General features: G+C 44.8%; 2 long non-coding RNA genes across 2 annotated transcripts; both read right to left on the bottom strand.

Annotated features, from left to right (window-relative positions):
* Nucleotides 1-8,836: 8,836 nt before the first annotated feature.
* Nucleotides 8,837-10,530, bottom strand: LOC120394724. Its single transcript, XR_005592385.1, has 4 exons — nt 10,500-10,530; nt 9,760-9,786; nt 9,312-9,434; nt 8,837-8,896 (listed from the first exon to the last, which is right to left on the bottom strand). It is a non-coding gene; the product is annotated as an uncharacterized LOC120394724 (long non-coding RNA).
* Nucleotides 10,531-10,592: 62 nt separating this feature from the next.
* LOC120394723 lies at nt 10,593-12,181 on the bottom strand. The gene is made up of 3 exons (XR_005592384.1): nt 12,119-12,181; nt 11,761-11,883; nt 10,593-10,652 (listed from the first exon to the last, which is right to left on the bottom strand). It is a non-coding gene; the product is annotated as an uncharacterized LOC120394723 (long non-coding RNA).
* Between the last annotated feature and the right edge of the window lie 1,848 nt (nt 12,182-14,029).

Here is a 14,029-nt window from a genome sequence, read left to right as displayed (position 1 = left end):
TGCATCAGCAAATTGCATCTGACGAAGTGGGTATTCACCCACAGCTCATGCTCCAATACGTCTGTTAGTCTATAAGGTGCCATAGGACTCTTTGCTGCTTTTACAGATCCAGACTAACACAGCTACCCCTCTGATTAATTAACAATTTGTTAATTAGCCTCATGTCCAGCTAGCCATTTGGGATTAAAATTCTCTCCATAGTCTATATACTACATTTTTGTATTCTACACTAATGAGATCAGGTTCGAGGCAAAGCTTCTGTTGCACAGTTAGCACAACATTGTACCGGCTATGCAGGAGGTAAGTTTCCAGTTTGTATTCTCTTAGATACACTGCATCTTTTTACAACATATACAATGAAGTCAAGAGAGGCATGCTCACAAATATAGGCAAACCCACAAGGTGACAGAATGAAGACTGGATGGGTTCTCAGCTTGATGTTCCACTAATACAGTTTTTCTCATGGATAGCTGGATAGGTACATGTGTGTGCATCTGCGTGTGCATTTTCATGGGCGTGCAACATTCTGTGGAATCTGGATTTTACATGGCATTCATGGCACACATCTATGAAAAGCATCTTGCTGGTTACTAGCAACGAATGCCCGCACCCACAGCTCGCTCCAAGTACAGAAAGGCATCATGAAAGTGTAAATGTAAAATGAAGGGTGCCTGGTCACTAGAACATCCGCACAAGTTTTTTGAGTCAGTTACCCTGGCCATTTTGGAAGATGCCTGAAACAGAGCCTCGGGGTCCGGAGCTGCTGTTAGTTCGTCACGGAGACATCTCAGCTCCTCCTCCGCTGACCCCAGGTTCATGGGCTGGCCTGGAGTGGAGAAAAGGAAAAAAAGTACTGTAACGACTAATGAAACTGAACCTCTACTGCATGGATATTCATACAGGAGGATCCATGTGCTAGGCTGTTATCAGCATAGTGTAAAATCTTGGCCCCATCAAAGTCAATGGCAAAACTCCTGTTGACTATAATGGAGTCAGGATTACACCCTAAATGTCTGAAAGTTAACAGTAGTGGTATGTTATTGTGACTGATACAGGATTGAACAAGCATCGTATTCAGCTTGGAGCAGCTTTCTGGGGGTGTCTGGTTTCAGTAGTGTCTCTGCTCTCACTATTTACATCTAATCTCACATTCAAGTACAACTCATGCAGGTAGATGTGAGGTTCCAATGTAGAGGTGAATCCCTCCACCAAACTCTCAAGATGGGGCTGGACAAAACCTTCGGCAGGAAACCCATGCTCATCCGTCACTTCTAAACAATGCTGGGATTTCTATGTTGTACACTCAAAGACTGGAATCCCTTATTCTGTTTGTGAATCACCAACACTGTTTTTAGGACTGATTAATAATAATTAGAAATAGGGTCACCAGATGTCCCAATTTTATAGGGACAGTCCCAATTTTGGGGTCTTTTTCTTATATAGACTCATATTATCCCCACCCCGTCCTGCATGAGTTTCACATTTGCTGTCTGGTCACCCCTAATTGGAAATGGCCTTAAATAATAACCAAGATCTATCCCATTAGGTGAAAAGAACATCCTACTCCAGGGGTCGGCAACCTTTCAGAAGTGCTGTGCCGAGTCTTCATTTATTCACTCAAATTTAAGGTTTCGCGTGCCAGTAAGACATTTTAACGTTTTGAGAAGGTCTCTTTCTATAAGTCTATAATATATAACTAAATTGTGGTTGTATGTAAAGTAAATAAGGCTTTTAAAATGTTTCAGAAGCTTCATTTAAAATTAAATTAAAATGCGGAGCCCCCCGGACTGGTGGCCAGAACCTGGGCAGTGTGAGTGCCACTGAAAATCAGCTTGAGTGCCGCCCGGCACCGTGCCATAGATTGCCTACCCCTGTCACTCTTTCACAAAGGGAAAATGGCCTACACTTACTCCAATAGCTTTGAATGCTCATGACAGAGGGCTGCTGCAAGAACTTTTGTTTAAAGAATTATTCAGAAACCCCTCAATACAGCCAGTGGCAGGGTAAAGAGAATGAAAATGTTTAGTACCAAGGGCTTGTTTACATGGAGAAGTCAAGAAAGCTAATCAAATTCATTTTCAAACTGCATTAGTTAAACTTCATTAAACACCTCTGGGGACACACTTATTTAGAATTAAAGGGGCCTTTTTTCAGGTTAGTTTAATTCATGTAATTCACTTAAATTAAGAAGGGCCATTTTCATTCAGAATCAGAGCATCCACACGTGTTTAATGACACTTTAAAATTTACACCTTTAGTTCATTTGGATTAACTCTCCTTAGTGTCCCTGTGTAGAAGCCCTAAGGAACTGAGCAGTTATCTACCTGGTGCAGACCATTTATTATTTGTACAGTTCCCAGAAGTGTGCCACACTCTTTACACATCATAATCGTCTCTTCTAATGAGCTATTTACAAGATGCCCACCACTCTGTTATCTAAGTGCCAACAGACAGGACAGAAAGAACTAGACAGGCAGAAAAATGGACATTACAACAGTGAAAGAAGCTGAAGAATTACTTATACCTGCTAATGGTCTCCTCACCTTGTATACAGAGAAGGCAGCTGATACAGTCAACCACCCACTGACGAGATGTGGCCAGTGAATCACAGCTGTATGGTGCTATTGCTCCAATCAGAGATCCAAACTGATGAAAAGTTTCCTGAGTCTAATTAAAAAAGAATGAAGAATGAACGTTCTCCAGCTGTACTAGACTTCACTTGCCATCTTTATTGTTGATACCAGTCAGCTCTGTGTTTTTGGGGAACCAGGGCACAGTATCTAGCTTGTGTGACTCCTGAAGGACACCCCAATTCCCATCTCTGTTTGAACCAAAACCGATCAGAGAAAAGGCTTGCAGAGAACAATGAAGGATTTGGGGAGACACACCTAGATGCCTCCTGACAAGGGTGACAAGATTAAGACATCTCCATTTGCATACAGAATGAAGAACAGAGACAACTCTCTAGCCTCAACTGCATGAAAGATGGAATAGGGATTAGCATAAAGAATGAAGAACAGAGAACCGCACTGAACTCTGGGACCAGAAAAGCAGGGACGCATTGAATCATGGGAATCCCTGCTCCAGATGCTAATGAACCTACGCCTGCACACACTCAGCTCAGCAATTATCAGACCAATTCTAGTAATAAATCTTTGACTCATATCCCAAAATACTGAAGCAGCCTAGTTGCCTTGTGAGCTCCCCGGAAGAAAACAACACCCATAGCCAAGAATGATCAGCTCCTATTGACTAGCCTAAAGAAAACCCTTGAGCCATCAGTTTACCCATAAACAAATCTAGTGTTCTCCCTTGAACCATTGTATTTTCTCTACAAAACCCTACCTATGCCCAGGTAAGGGTTCTGATGTATAGGCCCAAACTCTGCATCAGTTCCACTGGGATTCCATCTCCTGACTGATCGTGATGGGGGCTCTGCCTGTCTCAGCACTCAGGACCCTGAGCGACCACCATCACCTGGGAACCCCGACCAGTTCAAGCCTCATGGAGTGGGTGGGATCCATCTCTCTCTCTCTCTGTTTTCTTTCCTACCTCAGGTATTAACCTTTAAAATGTAGCTGTTATGTTTGTTTAGCCCTCCTGGTGTGGTTATCACTATGATTCAATCAATAACTGTTATGGGTCAGCTGGTTGCTTCTCTCTCTCTCTGAATTTTACTCTTTTGTGTTTTTAGCTTCCCCCATTTACTCTGCAGCGACGCTTCTTGTACCTAAGCTAAAGATCCCTGTAGTACCCCAAAATACAGTGGGGTTTGTTCATCAAGTGGGTTACTACCAGTACAATTGTAATGTGAAAGTGTGATAGGAATGTGTTAAACTTGGGGCACATAAGTGGGTGGGGGGAGCAGTGGAAAGTGCTGCTGAACCCAGCCTGTTGAGACCAGGGACACATGAGGGTACCAGCTTGAAAGTGCTGCTCAGCCCAGCCCACTGAATGCAGGGACATATGAGGGGATCAGCTGGGGAGTGCTGATTGACTTGCTCTGCTAGTGTGTGTACGCATGTTCGTCTAGTTCTACTTATTAGCCCTGGGAACCTAGTCCTGCAGGAGAGCTCCATTGGGAGGACTTGTAGAAGGAAGGAGTAGAACACACAAGTGACATAAGCAACACAGTAATAGAATTACAGAACCGCCCCACCCCTCCCTTCCCCCACAGAAGAGTAACCCTAATTAATGAGCCTCCCCAAAGTAATGGGCACATCTGGTAACATTGTGCCTCTGATTCCTGTACTGAACTGGGTAACGCACATTGGAAAATATAATCCCAATTGTACATACAAACGGATGGGGTCTAAATTAGCTGTTATCACTCAAAGAAGAGACCTCAGAGTCATTGTGTACAGTTCTCTGAAAGCATCTGCTCCACATGCAGTCAAAAACGCTAACAACATGTTAGGAACCATTAGGAAGCGGATTGATAATAAGGCAGTAAATATCATTATGCCGCTATAGAAATCTACAGTACCCCCACACCTTGAATACTGCGTGCAGTTTTGCTCATCTCACCTCAAAAAAGATATGTTAGAACTGGAAGAAATACAGAGAAGAGTAACAAAAATTATTGGGCGTATGGGACAACTTCTCATATAAGGAGAGATTAAAAAGACAGGGACTTTTCAGCTAGGAAAGAGACGACTAAGAGGGACTATGATAGAGATCTATAGACTCATGACTGGTGTAGAGAAAGTCAATAAGGAAGTGTTATTTAGCCCTTCACATATCACAGGAACAAGGGGTCACCCAATGAAATTAATAGGCAGCAGGTTTAAAACAAAAAAGGAAGCATTTCTTCACACAATGCAGTCAACCTGTGGAACTCATCGCCAGGGAGATGTTGTGAAGGCCAAAAGTATAACTGGGTTCAAAAAAGAATGAGATGAGTTCATGGAGGATAGGTCCATCTCTGGCTATTAGCTAACACGGTCAGGGATGCAACCCTATGATCTGGATGTATCTAAACCTCTGACTGCCAGACGCTGGGGCTGGGACTGTCCAACAGGGGATGGTTCACTTGACAATTGCCTTGTTCTGTTCATTCCCTCTGATGCATCTGGCACCCACCACTGTCAGAAGACAGGATACTGGGTAGATGAACCATTCTTCTGGGGGATCCAGGATAGCCACTCTTATGTTTTATGTTCTTAGCGGATTACATAGAAATTCAGCTTTAGCATCCTGGGAGCATAAGAACCAAGAATGCATTTGTGACACTGGCAGACCAGTCAACCTGTGTATGACCCATAATAACTTAACAAGAGACACTTCTACTGTATCAAGACAGTTCACGTGCATGTGAATTTCAAAGAGACGCATTAGACTAGCAATCATCAACTCATTCAAAAATGAACAATAGATGCTAAGTGTATTTGTCTGTGGTTATCTATACCGGGTTAGAAGTTTCACAATGTAAATAAATTAGCTTGTAGATGCTAATTCCCTTTCATGGCTTAATTGCCTTAATTATGTGTGCAAGGTGTTCAGTTAGCCTTAAAATCAAAGATGTAAGACACTTCAGAAACCAATCATTTCTACATTATCTTCAGCTTAACTATCTGTGTTATAATGGAAGAACGGCTAATTACCTTATGTGAATGAATGTAACTAGTTTACTGTGTATGCACAGGAAATAGAAGATTATCTTCAAAGCAAAGTACAACAGGCCATCTGCATTGGGGGAAGGTCCTTCTGTGACAATTTCTGTGAGGTAGGCTTGTCAGCCTGGTAGAATAGCTATAAAAGAGAAGGCTTGGGCCTGATCCTATCATCTCTAGACCGTTTAAATGTTGAACAGGGACAGTGTAAGCCATAGGACAGAGATCTTCCAAATAATCATTTGGAAGAACCTGGAAAATGCCTGGAAAAACTAACAGACATTACATCTAAGCTGCCTTTGGATTCTGATCTGTTGGGATGATTCCAGAGAGACTTTTACAAACCAGCAGTTTATTCCATCACTGTTGTGATCCTGAACTATGAACATGGAAAGTCACTTGTCTGGATATTGATCTTTTAACCATTTGTAACTCTTCTTTCTTTTAACAATAAATCTTAGATTTAGTTAAGGATTGGCTGACAGCGTGATATTTGGGAAGCCCTGAGATTCACATTGACCTGGGGATAAGCATCTGGGACTTTATGATCAGTGAACCCCACATATGGTGAATCAGGTTTCCAGTAACCCCTCACTATATTAGACATAGAATATCAGGGTTGGAAAGGACCTCAGGAGGTCATCTAGTCCAACCCCTGGCTCAAAGCAGGACCAATCCCCAGACAGATTTTTACCCCAGTTCCCTAAATGGTACCCTCAAGTATTGAACTCACAACCTGGGGTTTAGCAGACCAGTGCTCAAACCACTGAGCTATCCCTCCCCTCTCTTCCAAGACAGGGATGTTTAGATGGGAGCCAAAGTCTGGAATGCCAAAAGGGGACCGCGTTTGGCATCTTGTTAACTAGGGTGGAAGCTCTTTTGTTGTTGACTTGGTGAATCTAATGATAGAATAAGCCATCAGTTTGGCGGTTGTCTCCCTCTACTTCTTGCAGTCTGCCTGCAGTGTGGTCACTGCATTGTTGTGTAAACCTCTCTCTCACGGAAGCAGAGGGATGTTAGTCACCTTGAGATCCCAACTGCTGTCCTGGAAGAGTTTTCATGCATTTGCGTTGAGTGTCAGATCTGATGTAAGCAGGGAAGTCAGCTCAAGGAAGAGTAAGGCTATACTCACTGTGCTATGAACTGTCTCTCGATAGGCAGTCAGCAGCTGGGTGCTGGCCTGCAAGGCCCTCTCTCTCTCCCACTCCTTCCCTGAACTGAACCATGTCCTTAGGAGCTGTTGGTAGAGCAGGGGAATGGACAGAGTTAGTACCAGAAAGTCCCTCCCAAAAGTTCCTCTTAAACAGGTTTAATTGTCACTAAAATCCCTCTCCAAAGCATCTGACCTCCATGTAGCAAAGGAATTACATGTCTAATGGAAGAGCCCCTTAGATATACAAGTCCCAGGGACCAGATTCACCTCTGGTGATTGAAGCCAAAGGAGTTACATGAGAGATGAATCTGGGCCCGTGTATGTGATGTCTGCTGTAGACTGTCTGATGGGAGCTGTCTAGCACATTGCATGCTGTTTGATGTCTGCTGCTGTGTTCTATTTCCTGGGCAACTTCTCCCACATTGATTGGCAAAATGACAGAGAGAAGCATTTCTTTTTATTAATTTGAATAAGAGCAGAGAAGTCCCCCCAGCCCAGCTCCTTTTATAACTTCATTTTTATACTGAACGTGCATCAAACTCCCCACCCCTCAGCCCTTCACAATATTCTGTTCATGTCTGAGGAACAGGAAGTTTCCTCTGAATGAGTTTCCATACACAGGGCTTAACTCAATATTCATGAATTCCTCTTAGAAGAAGTGATCAGTTTCAACTGGTTCTCTTGGATTTGGCTACTGCAGTGGTGATTTTCTTGCCGCTCCAAGTAGTGTCAATGACACTGTAAGAACTTGGTCCCAATCCAGCCCTGGCATAAAATGGCATAGCTTCTGTGGATTTCAGTGGGGCACATGCCCGCTTATCCCAGGAAGAATTGGGTGCTTTCTCCCTAAAATTCACTCCATTGTGGAAAATTCCTCCACAACTGAAGCTTGACCCCCTAAATCTCTGACTCTTCCCTGCTGTAACACAAGAAACAATCTCCACCACGGTTCAATGGACTACTCACATCAAACATTTCCTGGAACCAGTCTGCGGTTGGTTCTTCCTCCAGCAAAGTCTCCACTAGCTTGCCAAGGGCTTCCAAGGATCTCACATAGAGTGACTGAAACCAGAAAAGAAGGAGTGAGGCTCAGCACAGATCATTTGTGTGTGTGGGCTGGGGAAAGCTAACTATAACCTTGCAGGGGGGCCATGTGGGACTGCCATCACCCAGTGCCTGCTGGGCAGAAATACAGTGGATGGTGCCGGAGGAGAATTGTTGTCACGTACTTGTATATGCTGAGCATCCTTTGCTGTCCCGTCTTCCTCTTTCATCTTCTCCAAGGGAGGAAGGAAATAAACTTTTGAAGCACTGACCAAGGAGCTCACGGTTTTCCTCAGGGTCAGAGATGGTTTGAGCTTGCTGGCAGAAGAAAGATAGAGAGAAAAGTCATGCATTAGACTCAGTACCACCTCCAAGTAAAAGAAATGGGTCCAATGACTAGAGATTGTCCCAATCTAGAACCCCAAGTGCAAACAACCCTTCACTTTGCACCTCTCTTAAGTATTGGCTCCTCTAGAAGTAAAGCTAAAACTTCAAATCTCCTTTTAGAGAAACCCACAAGCTTCCTCCCCCCTGCCAGCTAGCCAGACACCTCCCTCCCCATCTGAACTCTGCTCCATTGTACTGCATGCCCCACAACCTCCAATCTTGTGTCTTTCGAGCACAAACCCCCAAATGGACACATTCAAATCCTTAAGAACTAAAGTCCTGCTGGTGAGCAGCATGTGAGCCACAGGGCCACCCAGAGGATTCAGGGGGTCTGGGGTCTTTGGCGATGGGAATTGCCGCGAAGGCCCAGCACTTTGGCGGTGGGTCCCGGGCGGAAGTTCCCCGCGGCCAGTGCTGCTGAAGACCTGGGCCCCGTGAGAGTTTTCCAGGGCCCCGGGTGAAGGACCCCACTCCAGGGGCCCTGAAAATTGCCCCATTTGCTCCCAGGCGGCCTGGTGAGCCAAACCCTGCAGGCTTTAGACTGCTCCCAACCTGACACTCATGAATTAACAAATAAGAAGGCATCACAGTGCCAAGAAATATGGCAGAAAATAGCCTACCTCAGATGTCCAATGGCAAGAACTGCCTGGTAGCGAACTGGAGATGCCAGGGAATCCAGTGGTTCCTGTTTAATGAAGTCCTGAAATGCATGAATGGGGACATCAAAAATGGGAAATGGATTTGAAAGGCAGAGAGGCCTTCCTCTCACACCCTGAAACAGGGCTATATGCCAGACCTGGAATAAACAGACACCGTGCCCAGCAGGCTCTCTGCCTCAGAAATGGGTTGTAGGGCCATCTGCAGGCTATACAGAGGACAGAAAGAGAACTCACAAGACACAAGCCATTCCTTCCAGTTACAGCCCACAATATATGTTAGCATCCCTGCCAAGCTCAGAGTGGACCCAGCATTCTGGGTGCCATGCAGGTAGCTCATGAGACTGCAGTAGTACAGTCACAGCCAATGGATAAAATATCATCTCCCCAGAAAACCAGTCTCATTACATTACAACAAACTCTCTTGTACTTCAGTCCTCAAAGCTCCTAATCACTCACCAACATGTAGCCAAGGAGCTCCAGTTTGTATGAGAATTCGAACTCTTGGGAGTCTCTGGTCTCCAAGATGGCACAGCTAATCTCCATGACATTCTGGATGAGGGTTAATTTTAGGTTCATGTCCTACATAATCGAGAAGGAGAAACAAGAGGATGTGGATGAGAAACTGAGAGAAGAACCAGAGTCCAGAAGATAAAGATCAGGAATTAAATCTAGCCTCGGGAGAGGAGAGAGGTGTCCCCAGACCCCAGAAGGTAGAGGACCCTGGCTCTGCACCCACCTCAGAAGAAGAGAAAACCCAGGTTCATCAAATAAATCCAGGCCTACTTACACCAGAGCAGCCAGGACTCCTGCTTGATGTAGCAAGGAAACCAAACTCTGTGCAATTTAAACAAGCAACTTGTGTACAGAAAATGCAAGAGCTGAGGGCAGATTATTTAGAATGTACCTTGTTCGCAACAGTGATGCCCAGCACCTGAAAAACGAAATGCAAAACAGCTATTAGCAATGTTGATAGTCCCACATAACACACATCCTCAAAATGTCCTGGCTGGTGAATATGGAGCAGAGAGAAATCACTATTGTTAAATCTTCCAAAAGGCAGGAAAGGTATCCAGAGGGTGTTTTGCAGAGGTCATTATCAGGGCCATCCTCTGTAGTATTTGCATTTGTGAACTACTGGAAGATCTCAGTTTGGTTCAACTGTTTTTGGCAATGCCTAAGTGAGAGTCTCAGTTAGACAAGGCAGAACTGAATGGCAAAGTGATGTGGAGAGGTTGCACTGAGATGAGAGTCAGGACCAGCAGTCAGGCACCTGGGAACAGAAATAGCAGACACGCAGACAAACAAGACGACAGATAAGAGGTAAGGGAAGTAGTGAGTCCAAGAAACAGCGTGACAGCAAATCAACTACATACAGGCTAGCACTAGTCTCTCTTGGGTAGCAAAAGATAGAGCTAGATACACAACCATATGATTGGAGTTAGAGTGTTATTCTGAATAGCCTGAGTGTCACTGCATCTGAATTACTGTGTAGCTGGGGTCTACAGAATTTCAGAAGACTATAGAAAAACCTAGCGAAAATACAAAGAAGAGCAACAAAAATGATACAACATGTGACAGCTCACACTCCGTCCATTACAGTTTTAAATTTGAGTTATGTGACACTTATCACGCAAAAGCTCTTACCTGACCACTGGCTCTGTAATGGAGAAGGATGTTCCCTGTGATGTCTGCCTCTACTCGGGAGAGAAGCTGGTCTTTTGGAGCATGGACAGCCACGCTGCTGTAGGCCAGCATCAGGGTGCTGCGAGTCTTGCCTCTTCTCCCATGGTGGTAGTCCTAGACAATCAGAAAGTTCTTCTGATTCCTTTTGCTTTGGAATTCTGATCTGCTGCTGACCGAGGAATTCCTCACAGCAGCAATAGCAGCTTGCAAAGCTCTTTTCAGCCAAAGATCTCAAACCACTTGCAAAAAGTATTTAAGCAATATAATAACTGTGAGGCGTGGAGATATTAGTATCTCCATCATTCCCACTAGGTAACTCTGACACAGAGAGCCTAAAATGCTGAACCTACAGCAGTGAAGTACACGGGAGCTTAGTCATTGACACTGGTGGGTACAAGATCAGGCGCTAAATGTCTTGCCTAAGGCTGCACAGTGAGTAAATGGCAGAGCCAGCAGTGGAAGCCCAGAGGCCTAGTCTCCTGCTCTAGCCTTTAGATCAGTGGTTTTCAACCAGAGCTACTTGTGTACCCCTGAGGGTCTGCAGAGGTCTTCCAGGGGGTTTATCAACTCATCTAGCTATTTGCCTAGTTTTACAGCAGACTACTAAGAATGCAAGTACAATATTTATATTCCAGTTGATTTATTTTATAATTATATGGTAAAAATGAGAAAATAAGCAATTTCAGTAATAATGTGCTATGACACTTTTTAATAATTTTATGCCTGATTTTGTAAGCAAGTAGTTTTTAAGGAGGTGAAATTTGGGGTACACAAGACAAATCAGACTCCTGAAAGGGGTACACTAATCTGGACAAGTTGAGAACCACTGCTCTAAATCACAGGTTCCATAATTGTCATCCGTAGCCCACTGGTGGTCTACCTAAAGCAGGTTGGTTGGCCACATGTTGCTTGCCACACCTCCTCATTTCCAGCCACTAACTGGGATTAAAAAAATGCTAAAAATCCTAAAGCTTTTCCATGCAAGCGACTGAGGTAGTTCCACACATTGTACATGGGAGGGCGCTCAAGCCATGAGACATCAGATGATAAAAATCATTTGAGAGAACCCCAGCTCAGAGTGTGCTCCTCTCTGCTTAACTGCAGGCGTCACGTAGAACGCACACACTGGGGACAATGCGAGCTGAGCAGAGCAGACACTACCCAGGGCTGCTGCCCCTGGTTTAGAGGAGAGGAAGTTGGAGAGAAGCCCTGGCTCCTTTACCTTCAGGCGGCTGATGAACCCAGGAATCGTAACCTTGCTCATTGCAGCCCCAAACTCCTGAAGTGCGTTGAGTGTGAGGTCCAAGTGGCTCTCAGCAGAGAGTGCAAGGATGGAAATGACTCCCTGTCACCCAAGAAAAATACTGGTTAGGATCTAACCCACGAGTCCCTTCCTTTCAGCTGAAGTGGTGTAAAGCGCGAGTCAGGCGTCAGACACATGGGCAGCGGGGGCTGAGTGAAACAGCAATGAAGAGGATATGAAGCGAAATGGCATCTGTCCCAGGCCAGCTCAGAGCTGAGCCCCACAGGAAGCATTCAGGGGTTACTTGGTAAAGTGGGGAGAGGGACAGAGTCCTCACCTGTCTCTCAGGGGCTTCCATATAATCTGTTGCTTTCAAAAATTGATGAAGCTGGGATTTAACGTGGCCCAGGTCCTGACAAACTGCTAAGGACGTTCCTAGCGCCTTATACAGGAAACTCTGAAAGAAAGAGACCGGCACTGAGATACCAGTAACAGAACGTGCCAGTCAGTACAGAGCCAGCTCAGCAACACTCAGGAAAGAACAAGATAGCCAAGTCCAAGCACCCATACTGCAGAAACATCCCATCATCTAGCCCAGCCAGAGAACCAACAATGCAGCACAGACAAGCAGCCTGTCCAAGCAAATATTGGAAGGGCAGGGGGGCAAGAGAGCAGGGAACAAGTAAAAACAAATTTTATATGCAGAATAAAATATAAAGTAATGAAGCCTTGAGAGAAGCCTTATGCAGCCCCAATCAAATTTCAAGGGAAATTAACTAGAAACTAAGCCTTAACAGAGAACAAACCTTTTCACGGGAGGGGCTGGTATAGCTGGCCATCTGCTGGTTCAACTCAAGGCTTATCTGGCTGCTCCAGGCACTGTCGTCTATCATCCCCAGAGATGTTCTTAGGAACTGAGTGTAAAAGAAGAGAGTTAAAGCAGATGGTTAATTGCAAGAATTTGGGGGTTGTTGTGGGGGTTTGTTTGTTTATTTGTTTGGTGTTTTTTTTTCTTCCTTGTTCTCTCTTGTAAACTTTCCAATATTCAGGTGTCATGGGAAGGTTATTTCCCTATTGAGAACTATAAACATCGACAACCCAGATTTCCTCTGCTGTCGTTCTTTAACCTTTGTGTGATGATTCCTCTCAGTCCCCAAATCCAGATGAACAGTGAATTGGAGAATGAGATGGAGCCAAGAAATCTGACCATTGAGGAGTGATTTTATAGTGGATGGAGGATGGGTCTAGTAAACTTTGAGCAAAGGGCCCTGGACTACGAAGGACCAGGCACCTTCTCTGAAGTGCTATGAACCCATTCTGCCACCTCCTGAGGGTCCCCAGGGTTGTGAGGTACCTCACTACCCCTGCCCTTAGCATGAGAAAACCTTCTCTGTGCCTGCCAGGTGTCAGCTCCTGACTCAGCCAGCCACAGGAAACACAAGCACGCCCTTCTCACCCCATCCAGGTTCCACTCTCCTTCTACAGATAAGCAATCGGTACAGTCCAACCGCCGAGCCCTCTCTGCAGCCCCACAACGTCCAGCCCCTGTTCCACTGGACACTCACAGAATTCATAGGTTTGCTACACATCACCTTACCAGTTTCACCTCAGCATCACCGCTCCATGGACTTAGATACATTTATAGTGAAAACAAGCAGAGTTCAATTGACAAAGATCAGAGAGTTGGGAAGCAGCAAGTAAAATTAATGTAAACAAATGGTTACGTAAAAATAAAATCCTAACACACTTCTAGAGCTTGAACTTAGATAACCAAATATTCCCCTGTCTCACAAAGGATAGCTCCCCCAAATCTCTCTCCCAGCATGAAACACCCAGACCAAAGATCATCCTCCATTCATAAGACAAGGAGCTGTCAGTTCGTCCAATAGATGAAGGATACCTGGGGCCAGATACCTCTGGACCTCCAGATATAGTTCCACGCATCCATTGTCTTCATTTGAAAACAGGGTACCCCCTATTGTTTGCTTGTTTTTCTTGTATCAAATCTCCTCTGGAGACTTCACAATCACTTGATTAGAATTTTCCTCTGTTGATTAGCATCCACTGTGAATAATTACTCACAGGCAGATAAGCGTCTCCTGCCTGAAAGAAACTTGTTTATCACTTTCTGGTGAGCAGCCCCAACTCACAGACCTTAAAAGCATCAATTTCAGTATAGAACCATAGCACCTTATATATTATCCATCCAATCACTGTGCAATGCTTATGATGAGCCGTGTGACACAGG

This window comes from Mauremys reevesii, unplaced genomic scaffold (genome assembly GCF_016161935.1).
Source record: "Mauremys reevesii isolate NIE-2019 unplaced genomic scaffold, ASM1616193v1 Contig76, whole genome shotgun sequence".
Classification (NCBI taxonomy): domain Eukaryota; kingdom Metazoa; phylum Chordata; order Testudines; family Geoemydidae; genus Mauremys; species Mauremys reevesii.
Note: the sequence above shows the minus strand (reverse complement) of the source record. Positions and strands in the feature narration are given on the sequence as shown.